This window comes from Amphiura filiformis, chromosome 8 (assembly GCF_039555335.1).
Source record: "Amphiura filiformis chromosome 8, Afil_fr2py, whole genome shotgun sequence".
In the NCBI taxonomy this organism is placed as follows: domain Eukaryota; kingdom Metazoa; phylum Echinodermata; class Ophiuroidea; order Amphilepidida; family Amphiuridae; genus Amphiura; species Amphiura filiformis.
Genome location: NC_092635.1, coordinates 1912759 through 1925884, shown reverse-complemented (window position 1 = coordinate 1925884; position 13126 = coordinate 1912759). Strand labels below are relative to the sequence as shown.

The 13126-nt window shown below is 34.0% G+C and overlaps 1 protein-coding gene across 2 annotated transcripts in view; it reads right to left on the bottom strand.

Annotated features, from left to right (window-relative positions):
- The window catches only part of LOC140158499 (semaphorin-2A-like), an 89198-nt gene that overhangs the window by 57845 nt on the left and 18227 nt on the right, over positions 1 to 13126 (bottom strand). For both annotated transcript variants that reach the window (XM_072181599.1, XM_072181598.1), the window contains one exon: positions 4481 to 4571. The gene's annotated coding sequence lies outside the window, so the exon portion shown is untranslated. The remainder of the gene's footprint in view (positions 1 to 4480; positions 4572 to 13126) is intronic.

Below are 13126 nucleotides of genomic sequence, written 5' to 3'. Positions count from 1 at the left end.
TTGAGTTTTGTGACATTTTGAAATAAAAAGGCAACATTAAATTGAAGCTTCAACTGATATATCATTTTAAACTCAATTTTACAACTTTTGCTCAGATTATTCCACTTAGGGCTGTCACAATTAACAGATGTCTTACACCTACATTGTAAACACACACCTTCGATTTAATCAAATCTAACCAAACCAATAGTCAACCATTAACCTAAAACTGGACAAAATTCATTACATTTCACTACAGCGGTCATATTCCCCTCCCATTACATGGTGTAATTCAATTACCGAAGATGGTTGAGGTTTGTCCGACATTTTCCAGGTGGCCGCTTATGGGCATTTGTAGGAGACACTAAGGTTACACTCCAAAGCTTAAAAACATCACCTTCTGGGAAAGATTCACTACAAGAAAAGACATGTACTATCTATCATCACTCTGGTAACAAAATATTCCCTTCAAATGGACCCCTACAAGAAAGAGATATATAGACAGCACAACCTATCCATTAAAATACAGAATTGCACTTATCACACAGCCCTATTCTCTTAGAAGCAAATGCTGGAAGGAAGTGCACTTTGGACCTTGCCGTTTGAATGAATAAATGGCAGCAATGTAACATCAATGTATGTGATATGGTGTAAAGTATACACAATGCGAGAGGGAAGAATCAGAGAAGAGAAAGAGTAAATTTTTAAAGTAAGTATTTGAATAGAGATAGATACAACATGATACCTGGTAAGATGAAATGAGAGAGATGAGACAAGGGTTGGCACCTCAGCGTAAGGAAACACACGCTTAAACATGCGCTTACGATGGGGTACAAACTACCTTGACAAGTGCAGGCCTAGAGGTATAAACAAAGTCGGCTTTCTCGCACTGCACCGCACATTATTACCCACGTACTGATTGTGGTAAATGGCGACAGTTCATAGCATCAAAAGAAAATATCTGAAACGATTGATATAAAATTTGACAATGTTAAAATTGAAGTGACATTTGTTGAAGCATATAATGGTTTCTCCATCAGGTGATAAGATGGTGAATTTGGATACTGAATTACTGTTAGTAAGCCGCCTAATATGATGATGAATTTATGATATGTGACGTGTCATGTCAAAAGGAGACACTTTTGGGCAGGATCGTAAATGGAGAAATAGCCAAAAATCTACCCGGGTGATTTTTTCACAATTTGGGTTTCTTGAATTTGTGATGTTAATAATGTTAAAAATATTGGCCAATAGTTTCAGACCGAATATAACTGGCATCTTGTATTTTTTGAGACATTTTTCAAGGTAATTCCTACTCTCACCATTGTCAATAATATTTTTAAAGGCTGATATCTCAATTTCCAATTTTATAATACCATAACTTACGAACTCAATATCTTCGCTTAGGAATGTCCGATTTCATTGGGGAAAACGGCGTTGTGGAGCAAAATATCTCTATATTTAAGATAGGTAAAAACCTCAAAATTGATAACCTGCCCAAAAGTGTCTCCTTTTGACATGACACATCACATATGTTTACTGAAAGAAAAATTTCATTATATTTTTTGTATCGCCTGCTTTGCCTGCTCTTCAGTGAATTTATATAGTCACACAAATAGTGTGCCAAATGTGTTTTTGTTGCTTATTTTTATATTCTATTTTTGCTATACGGTCAAATATAGCATTTTTATATGCCTTAGTGCCACTCTTTTAAAAAAATTACAAATTTATAAGTCTATTGCAAATCGCTAAATGTTTCAATAAAACCATTTCATGCATGCATATATATATATACTTGGGCTATTGCTTCCTATGAGTTTCCTGTGATATGCAAATCACATTTAAAAGTAGATATTAGGCAGTTAATGTTCCTTTAACACAGACTGCATAACAGGAGTATTTTGTTTATGCTATAATTTGCAAAATAATTGCTCCAAGTGAGGTACTCTTCTTTTCAAATTTTCATCAATTTCCAACTACTTCAGTTGGAGACAAAATACTAATTTGCAATTCAGGAAATTAAGACTACGGATAAACTTACTTACACTTCACTATTTTAAACGAATGCAAAGAAAAGAAGCAACAAACTGGTGGGTGATTTTGAAATGAGCTAGACAAATAAATTTCAGTCCCTTGTCAAAAATTTGATCGTTTGATGTGATTGTCATATCCATTGATCATAAGGGATCATATTTGCAGCTGGCAAAATATAAAAATAGCAGAGGGAATCAAGTCAGCAACTGACAAAATACAAATGTATGTGATCAACAGAATGATTTGAATCTTTCCCCATATTGTGATGTGATCAAGCAAAATGAGGCGCAAGTTGGAAATTCTAGTTTGCAGATATTTGGAAGAATGTGTCAGTATTTTTTATGTAATCCCTTTGTTTTTGTGATGACTATATACTTGCATAACTTTGTAACAAAAGGGTTAAGAAATACAGTATGGGGTTTACAGTGACATCAAGCTCAAAGAATTCATATATAGAGATAATCAAAATATTTGATATATTTGATTCAAAAATTTTACATGTACATGTACAATACACTGTACTGTAAGTGCATCATTTTGCTGACATCCAAAATTGAGTATGTTTTACTACATATGAATGGTGCTTCTTAGATTTATATCATATCTAGAAATTAATTTTCCACAATTCATACAAACAAGAGGACTTGGAATTGATCTCAAAATTTGAATCAGGACAGTGATGGAAAATTAGACACTTACGCGAGTACGTGTACAGAGACCTCAGTTCCACATGAGGTAGAAATGAGTGTTCCACATCAATGTTATTTTGAGGCTTGTTCATTTAGAATCATTTATATCATCTTCATGGCAAAGACACTATGAAAGGTGGCCTCAGGTGTTCATCAATGTCTCACAATTCCACTCATATATTCCCATAGAGATAGTACAGATTAAAGTATTAATGGATTATGTTGAGCTTCAGGTAAGACTTATGATGAGGTTATTGTGACATAATATAGCTCCTACGACCTGAAAGCACGCAAAATACAGTGTGTTGAATTGGACCACTAAAGCTATGATCACAATCAGCTTGCATGATACCGGAAAAACGTCACAGGATAAGTACGAGTGAAAGGGCTATAGCACATCCACATTAAAAAATTCCATACTGGAGATACAGATGGATGATGCTTCTATACCATTTAGCCAATTATTACAGATTTCAATTGCACAAATGAATTGCCCCTTTTATGTGTTCATAAAGCATAGGCATACATAACAGGATGTGCGTTGTACGTTGGTATTCATATACACTCCTTGCACCATTATTTTGACATCAGAGACAAAAGATAAAGGATGTGCACATAGTACCACTTCATCTTCATGTACATTATAATGGATAAATGTTGCATCGCCTCGGTAACGGTTGCCAAGACTAAGTTTCCTTCCACTGTTGACGTTGGTTGGTTGGTTCCTCCATGCTTGCCTCCATGTTGCTTGCTATCTGGATAGCATATGTTGACTGAAGCATTTATAAACACAGAGCTGACAGGGGCCACTCAATAATGTTTGCCTGCATCATTTAATATGGGAAATAAGACCTTTGACCTTTTGGCAAATTTTGTAGAATATTTGGAAATGGGCGATATAATTTGCTTGAATAAATAAAACAGCAAAGCATTATCGCATACTTGGAATTACTTTTTTTGATTTTATTAATATTATAACATACACAAAACAAGGTAATTTTTTAGATAATATTTTCCTAAATTGTATATTTTATTTGTCAGAATCTGAACCACTTCTTCCATTTATAAAGTGTAACAAAATTCCTAAGATAAAATTTTTTTCAGATCCTAAACATACATAGCAAATTTGATTATATGCCAAAAAAATCAATTCATTCACAAGTTTGTAAGTTGTAGAGTATGAGCTTCCAATTCCATAGTTCTAAATATTGAAAAGCAATAAATTTAAATTAATGCCAATAGTTTAAATTGCTATCAATAATTGGAATTGTTATCATCAATATATTCCCTTGAATAAAAAATTCCTTAGGTCTGGGTCACCCAAGAGGTTTCCAACATGTTTATTTTGAATTCTCTCACATTTCTGTCACAAATTGAGTAGCATAAACACAGCCAACTCAGCCATCAGTAGAGCTTTGTAGAACAACCGCAGTCCGCAGCTTGCTATTTAAGGGAAACTCTTGTGTGTGACTGACAGATCTTAAAGAGGAAGCCCCGCCAAAGCAGTTCTTCTGGGGTGAACCAAAACTGCCTTGTTATCAAATTAATCAGTGATAACATTATAGATGAATTGGACAGTTGCTAGTTGATGTTTTAATGTTATTGCATCAATTTAATAGCATCTGTCAAATTCAGAGTTAACCTTGTCACTATTAATTTGATAACCAGGCAGGGTTGGTTCACCCCAGAAGAACTGCTCTAGTGGGGCTTCCTCTTTATCATAATCTTAGTTATCAAAAATGATAAGATAAAAAAAACCCCAACAACAAAAAACTTACCTGTTTTGAATATATCCCACCACAATCAACTTCCAATAGATGCTCTCTCAATCTTCAAATTTGAAAACCACTTGACCATATACATGTAGGCCTAGAAACAAATTCAGAAAAAAAACACTTTGTTTAGAGCTTTGGGTAAAAAACAACAACAATGTAAATATGATACTGTCTACTTTTGATGAATACTTGTGGTTTACATCAAATATGTACCACAAAATGAGACAAATTTGGCTTCCTCTTAATACTTGGTTAATAAATAATAATTAAGGATGGTCATGTTAGTCAATATGATATCATCCCTGGAGGCAGGTACATTGTACATAACTTCCTATTGACTGGACACAGATATTTCCTGAAACACATCCTATTACAACAAATTACTCAATATAATGTAAGGAACGCATGATTTGATTTCATACAAAGTTCACTGACTTTCCATACTATTACGGTAAATGGAAAAATTATTATATTAAAATGTAATGTTCTGGGTGGTGCTACTGCTACCAATATCAATTATTCTTCGGAGTCTAAACATTATCCATTACTGAACAACATTACAAGTTATCATTCAACACAAATACCCTACATGTACATGTAGTGTGTCTCATCTCAAGTTGAGAGTAATGCTATGTTGGATTTTGCAGAGGCAATTTTGAATCATGCTAATACAAGCATAGAAAGACGATTTGTCTATATGATGGCGACATAATCGCCGCTCGTGTATAAGCACTGATTCGGATCTTCTACTGCGAAATCGAACATAACATTACTCTCAACTTGAGACGAGACACACTATACAAAGAGGTCTGGACACCATAGAATGTTTGTAGAATGGTTTGATGTGTTCTCACCTGCCAGGAAACAGAGGAACATTTTGATAACATGAATTATGTTGCCTGTACTCCAAAGAAAGGATATCACTCAGTTCGGCAAGATGGTGCCACTTTATTGTTTTTCTTATCAAACATAACAAATACATCACATAAAGTATTCAATGAATTCCCCCACAGTCAATAATGTATAAATGGTCTATTATTGATTGGAATCTGACTTCTCATCATTGTTCATTATAATACACATAAAGACACAATTCCATTTTAAAATATGTCATGTTATACACTGAAACCCACATCACTAGCTCACTGATGTCTCTTTTCAACTCTCAATTGCACTTTTGCATATCATCACTGTCAAAGACTAAAAGGTTCTCATATCATTTTGACATCACAATGAACTCCTGTCTTCACCAATACATTGATGTCCTATTTTAATGTTCAATACCACTTTTGCATGAAATTATCATCATAAACTGCAAATTCTCACATCACTTTGACATTGCACTGAATTCCTATGTCTTCATTAATACATTGACATCATCAACACTAAATATGCATGTAATCATTGTAATAGACATGTTCTCACTACGAAAATCATTTCCTAACATTAAATTCCCATACTAAATCATTACAATGAACTCAAGCAAACTCATCTCCAAGTGCAAATTCTTTAACCTCCAAATATGCTTCCACACTGTATACAACGACCTGTGCATGTACAGAAACTCGATCATTCTCTGCAACTTAAGGTAAATTATTTTGCTTTCAGTATTAAATGGATGTTAATGAACTTTGCTATGGACATGAGATCATTTTAGCTGCCATTGATGTCCTATATGAGCAGACAAGATATTACCATGTCTTCTGGGCACCTGTCACCCGTCAACTATGATCATGAACTTACTACAGCTGATTTTCTTAGGGCTTTCTTTCAATACTTGAATGTTATAGCCATTCTTATTACATTTCTGTCAAATGTGTGCGATACGATCACATTCATTTGACAATAAGGTAATGTGTGCAGGGAATGGATCATGCAAAAATAAGTCAGGTGACATCCATGTTCAATTCAGGCCAATAGATTTCTATTAATTGTTCAAAATATACAGTTCAATACTTCCAGTTAATTCCTGCAAGTGCCATTAATATTAGAATTTGTTTTTGAAAGTGGTGAACATTGCTTTTTACAATGGACAAAATCAAAAGAAATTGTAGTCCAAAAAATGTTTTGGCTGTAAATAAAAGAACTCCACTTTTGATGAAGCCGATGTTTTATGAGCTTTCACAGTATTGTTTGGGAAAGATCTGACATAAAAATATTCTATGAAATACAATGAGCAATAAATATGCTTTCAAATTCACTTTATATGTTTTTTCCTACTTTTGAATAATGAAATTATGAAACTGTAATAGGACCATGTCAAATTTACATAGAGTACCAGCTTACCTTACCTACACACTCAAGATATACTGCCACGTTTTCCTAGACTTGAAATATTGCCACGTTTTCTATTACTCTTTATGCTTTTGTTTATGATGTTTACCACAAACCACAGAAATTACCTACTATTTCATATACTATGTACATAAAAATGTACTCTATTGGAATTGCTACAGATTGAAATTGCTTCCTTTATATACTTGTCAAATGTGTACACTGGTCCCACCCCCATAGAGTGCATAGAAACTTCACCAATTCACTAAACACTGTGCAAATTTGGCATTTACTGAATTCTTGATGTGTAATGCTTGGCTTCCTGGACACATTTCCTAGATTTATGTGTGAGCAGTCCATGTATAGGCCTATGATGCCACAGGACGGAACAAAAACCAAGGAAAAGCATTTGAAATAGAAATATCTTTCAAGAAACTGATTTCCAACTGAGGAAATGTTAACGTTGTGTGATTTCAAAATATTGGTTTAAAGCTATTTAAAATTCCTTGAAAATGAGTCATATGCATGGAGAAGCAAACATTAGAAACTGTAGGCCTACATGATTTATGCATTACAGATGTCTTTTCAGAGGTACAAATGTGGAAGATACAGACACACATTATGTGAGCACAGATCCTGGAAATAAATTTATTTCCAGGATCTGTGATGTGAGACAGCCCTACCTGATCCCCGGGACCTGATCTTAACCCCAGCAAGGAACAACACTCAAACCACTCTCTAAATCTTCCTAGTTTTCCAAGAGCAGGGGCATGCATGAGTCCCCCAGTCAAGCCCTGACATGCCAAAGCTCTTTCTCTTCTAGTTCTAATAACCCATTTTGTTGTCAAATCCTTCCATCCAGTTGCCTTTAAAAGAACATTCTTTAACTCATCTTCATTATATGCATTACGCTACTATAATATGTGCAATGCAATTACAGCATTGGTGAAGCACTTTGCAGAAGCAGCACCGTTACAAAAAGGATTTGGATCAGTTGGGCTGAAAGAATTTTGTGAATTGCATCAATTATCTATCACACAGCAATGCTGAGTTTATTCATTCAAGGTGCCTCCATTTAGAACTTTGGGAACAGTCATTTGGAACATTCAAACCACAATACGAGTTTTAAGACTGCAACACAGAAGAAAAAGGTCACATCCCATATTATGCATGTATGTGTTACCTAAAACTCTTTCAGGTATTGACTGATTGGAGAATCTCATCTGATAATCAATTTAACAGGGCCGCAGGTTTATCGCAGGTACGTTCTAAACAGACGCGACATTCAATAGATGTGGCAAGCTGACCGAATGTTCATATTACATACGTACATTCACCTCGCGCTGATTTGCCTGTAAAATTATACCTGTAGAAAATGCCCTTTGAGATTTTCCACGTTCGTATCAAATCTGATTTGTGGTCCGATATATTTTCAATCCTGTTTTAATCATTATAGGATATACATTGAGCTTTTTTTCCAAACCAGCAATTCATCAAGATTCAATTAATAAAGCCCATGTAGGATTTGAAACTCTAATAAAATATTAATTAATCTCATCTATTTCAGTTCCTTCATGACATGCCTTATTATGGTAAAGGTTGAATTTGTTCATGCCACATTAAATTTTGCATTTTTGTATGCTCTTCCAGGCAAGCATGATATTAAAGATATATTATAATTATTGCACTGGGTTGGATTATGTAAGAATCCCAAATTAATGAAATGCACAAAAGTGAACATGTTTGAAATAATTCAAGTGTGAAAAACTGAATCACTGCAAAAATGAATAATAGTGCTTCTAGGGTACCTAGATGCAGATGGTTGTTAAGGCAGAAGTCGCACAGATTTAGTGTCATCTCTCTGTCTATGCAGAACAAAATTATTCAATTAGCTTCTTTTACATGCTTGATACAAGAGCATGACTGACAGTCTGAAGTGTCTATTTCATCTTGATGAATATGCCAGAAAAAATCATGCAATTGATGAATAAAATGTAAGAAATAGTTATGATGTTTGTATGGCTCCATGATGAATAAAATGTAAGAAATAGTTATGACGTTTGTATGGCTCCATGATAAGGCTCCATGATAAATGTGACAGAGATTGACTGCTTGTAGTTTCAAGAATCAACTTTATACTTTATAGTGTAAATTACATGGGGAATATTCTGCAGGGTGGCAAAGTCTTATTTGCTTGTCAAAACTACCGTTTTCATATTATCCATGACTTGTCAAAAGTAGGTCTCTATAATTAGTCTTAAAGGTGTTAAAGTTTATTCTGAACTACATTTTTTAAATAGGGCAACCATAACAGTTTTTTTAAATTTTAAATTAAAATTAAATATTTGACGCAACAGTCCAGACCTGAGTACAATTCTGTGATCAGTATGATGTACGTACCATGTGTACTGGTATGTTTCAGGGTGATTTTATTCTTGATCACACTATGTATGTAACATGCTATATGAAGGCAACAGAGTACAATGTAGACCTACATACATGTATACGTAAATACTTAACATTGTCCAACTACCTCTTCTCACTTATCATCTTGAGTTTTCTTAGCGCTCTTAAAGGCCTTATTCTCGAAAAACAAAATCAATTTTTTACGGAAACTACACAAATCTCAAGTAACTCTTGAGGCATTGGTTTACCCATTGGCTATTGTCATAATTACCCTCCCTCCCTCACCTTTGACATACAAGAGTTCAACATGGATATTTCATAGGATATGATTGTAATATTTGTAGTGGTTGTTATACATTGGCTGAATTGATTTGAAGAGTTTGTCTTGGCTTCGAAGTAATAACATGGCCATATTAACCCTCAGGCATATTTATTGTATTCCACAAGGCAAACTAAAAGGATGAGAATATTGACTCCATCTTGGCCTGGTCTTGGCAGTGAACTAATAATCTTATTGTACGATTAAAGCATCAAGGCATGACCAAACCATTTTAATATAAGACACACAAAGAAAGGACAAAGTCAAATCAATTTTTACCTGTATACATTTCCTGCTTAATTAATAATAATATACAAATTAATATACTTGATAGGTCAGATGGGAGTGGGACTTATCCATTTTAGTACAGAATCATCAATAAGTATGATCAATTTTATCTGTCAAATTATGACAACTCTACAACTTCAGAATCATTTCACTAGCACTACGCAGTATATGTGAAATAGTGACACATTTCTTACATGCAGTTGTCCTATTGTAATACCTGTCACATTTGGGCAATATTCTATACTAGCAATTTTTAAGTTGATAAACTTAAACAATTAAATGTTCGTAACAGTGTATTTATTTAGTAAATGTGTGTATTCTTGCATCCTTTTAAACACTGAATTGCCAATTTTTTTAAAAATATAATTCATGTAATGTGTGAATGTGTGAATAATAATAAATAAAATGCCAAGCAGAAATTTTCATTTCATAATTTTGATGAATTGCAATATACAATGTAGAAGCACCTCATCATGTATTCAACAAAACTGTCCATGCTTTCATCTTGCAAAATAATATGCTGTAATTTTTGTCATTTTATTTTGATAAATTTAGCAAAAGAACAGGAAAATGTATGATTTATAATGTGTAAAGTCATGGAATAACATATGTGTTACATCGTAACACCTTCAAAGTTTGTACTTTTCAAAGTGTTGGAAATCGCAAAAAAATACAAAAAATGTAGAAGGGTTGAATTATGCATCTTTTCTTGACATCCACCACGAACCGTGTCAATTTACAGAATTGGATGGGTTCCTGGCACCCATCACCGTATCCAAATCAAGTTAATTTTCATAATGCTTCACACACGCATTACTGTATGCCTTTCATTGTACACATAAGAATCTCCTCATTTTATATTTGAGGTTGGAATTGGAAACTTCATCTAAATCACTTTCTTAAAGTATTTTAAGGCCAAGACCAGCTTCATGATTCTATCATTAATCTGGATCATTTTTCCCTCACATTTTCCATGCTGGCTGAAACATTTTTTTTTACATAATCTTGTCAAAATTTGTATCCATTTTTGTCATTTGAGCAGATGGTTAAAGCTTAAAAAGGGGTCAGTTGATACGGAGTATGGGTGAGTTAAGAGGAGATATCATATAAACAGAATGAACAGAATAGCGACAGCATAAGCTTTGCATTCATATTTTTCATACTTGAGTAAAATTTAGATGCAACTGCAATTATCCAACAATTAGCGTACATGGTTGGTATTAATGACTTGATTTTATAGGTACGTAAGTAGGAGACCCGTAGTATTCTACATTTAATGTGATGTCCATTCATAGAGAAAACACATTTAAAGAAAGTTCAGTATTTAATACACAAATTTTAATATATATTGTATCCTACCACTCCAAGGTAAATAAGCCAATAACTGCTGTTTTGAACCATACAGATCTGTTAAACTTTATGTTGACCAAATTGCGACTGTTACTAAAGGTCTTTGAACCAAAAATCATGTGGACATACATTAATAAAGAATCACATAAAATTTAAGATTATTATTAAACATGTTCATGCGTGAAATTGCCACACGTGACATAGGCATGGCATGTGTAATGTGTATATCGCATGTTTTTTTGTGTGTGTGACGTGTTCACATTAGCTGAAATTTTGAACTGCTCCAACCAAGAAGAATAGGCTGAATTATGAAAGTAGGCCATTATCATTGGGTGAACTAAACAACAGGTTCTACTTGCAGACAGAACCAGGGACCATAATATCCTTGAAAGAACCCACCCACCCCAATAGAACAGACCTGGGAGTACATTGTATAGGAAGAGGATGAACTGTTACCTTCTACAAATAATAGATCAAAGTGTCACCAGTACTTTTGTGCTATTCACTTGAACCCATCAAAATGACAATCTGCAGAACAGGTATTTCAGTTTCAAACAAAACTACTATTCAAGAGGCTGCCAAATTACTATAATTTGAGTCACCTTTACCACAGTGAACTACCAAATTTTCCTGGGCAAATTTTGCATGATCAGTGAACCACCAAATTTCCTGGGTAAATTTTGCATGATATGTTATAAAGTTTCAGCACCTAGACATGCAAACTTGCTGAAATATTCAAATAATAAAGAAAAACTGTTGAATTAGTCAGGCACACTTTCAGCATCACAGTTCAGTTAAAAAAGTATCTTGTAAAAATATTAGTTCAATTTCAGTGCCTTACCATTTCAGCATGGCTCCATCAGGAAACACATGACTAACTCACTAACTCAAGTGTGACCTGGACTAATAATATACTGACACACTGTATAACTTTTGATAGAATTTACAGTTCTAATAATACTTGGCTTGAAAACGATCTAACACTTTATCAAAAATATTTTACAAAGAAATGTTGCTTGAAAATTTCATGTAGTTAATATTTTACTGGACAACAAGGTAATTGCAAAATGTAATTTACACACAATGTTGCAATAATAAGAATCATTCTAAAACAACATTATCAGCTTGTTTTTGTAAGTGCATCACAGCATTAACATATTTACCATGCAAGCATTCGTTCATTCCTGTTGCAGTTTTGCTTTTCCTTTGCCTGCCGTATTTAATATCCTATTTCTCACTTAAACCCAACAAATCTGAGACACAAGTTTATCCTCTGCAGCACTGAGCATGATATCAGCTGTCTTGTACTGATAGACTATTTTTAAACAACTACATAAACTATTCTCTCTAGGTCCGTCTTTGTTCCCTGTTGTTTATTTGGTCATGCAGACATGCTTAAAACAAAGGAATTGGCTGAAAAACAGTGTGTTTTCCACAGTATTACAAACTCTAGAACCTTTTACTTCAAAAAAACAATTCTCTAGGTCTGTTTTTGATGCACAGGTATTTCAAAGCTTATATTTACAACTTGTTGTATGTTCAAGTCAGAGTCTGGTTTTAATTTCAATTATAGGACAAAGAAGTTTAAATGACTTTCTTTCCAGTGAGTTTTCTGTGTAATTGGGCAGGCTTCAAGTAGGTTCAAGTTACTGCACATCAAATCCATTTTACTGGTTTTGAATTGTTCATTGAAAATTAGTTACTAACTTACAACTCCCGCATTTTGCTGTGCATAGGCCACAACATCGTCAATTATTCAAATACAAACTTTGGTCAACCATGGTCATGTATGGCTGTGGTGCCATGGTTGACTGTGGTATATCCATGGGACCATGGTCAATCATTGGTTTGAAAAATAGTACCACAGTCTGGTTGAAATCCAAGACTGTGGTACCATTTTTCAAACCAATGATTGCCAATGGTCCATTTGTTATGTACCACATTCAAACATGGTCAACTTGCTGTGTCCTACACTTGACATTCCAACTACCTTAAATTACCCTAGCTAATAA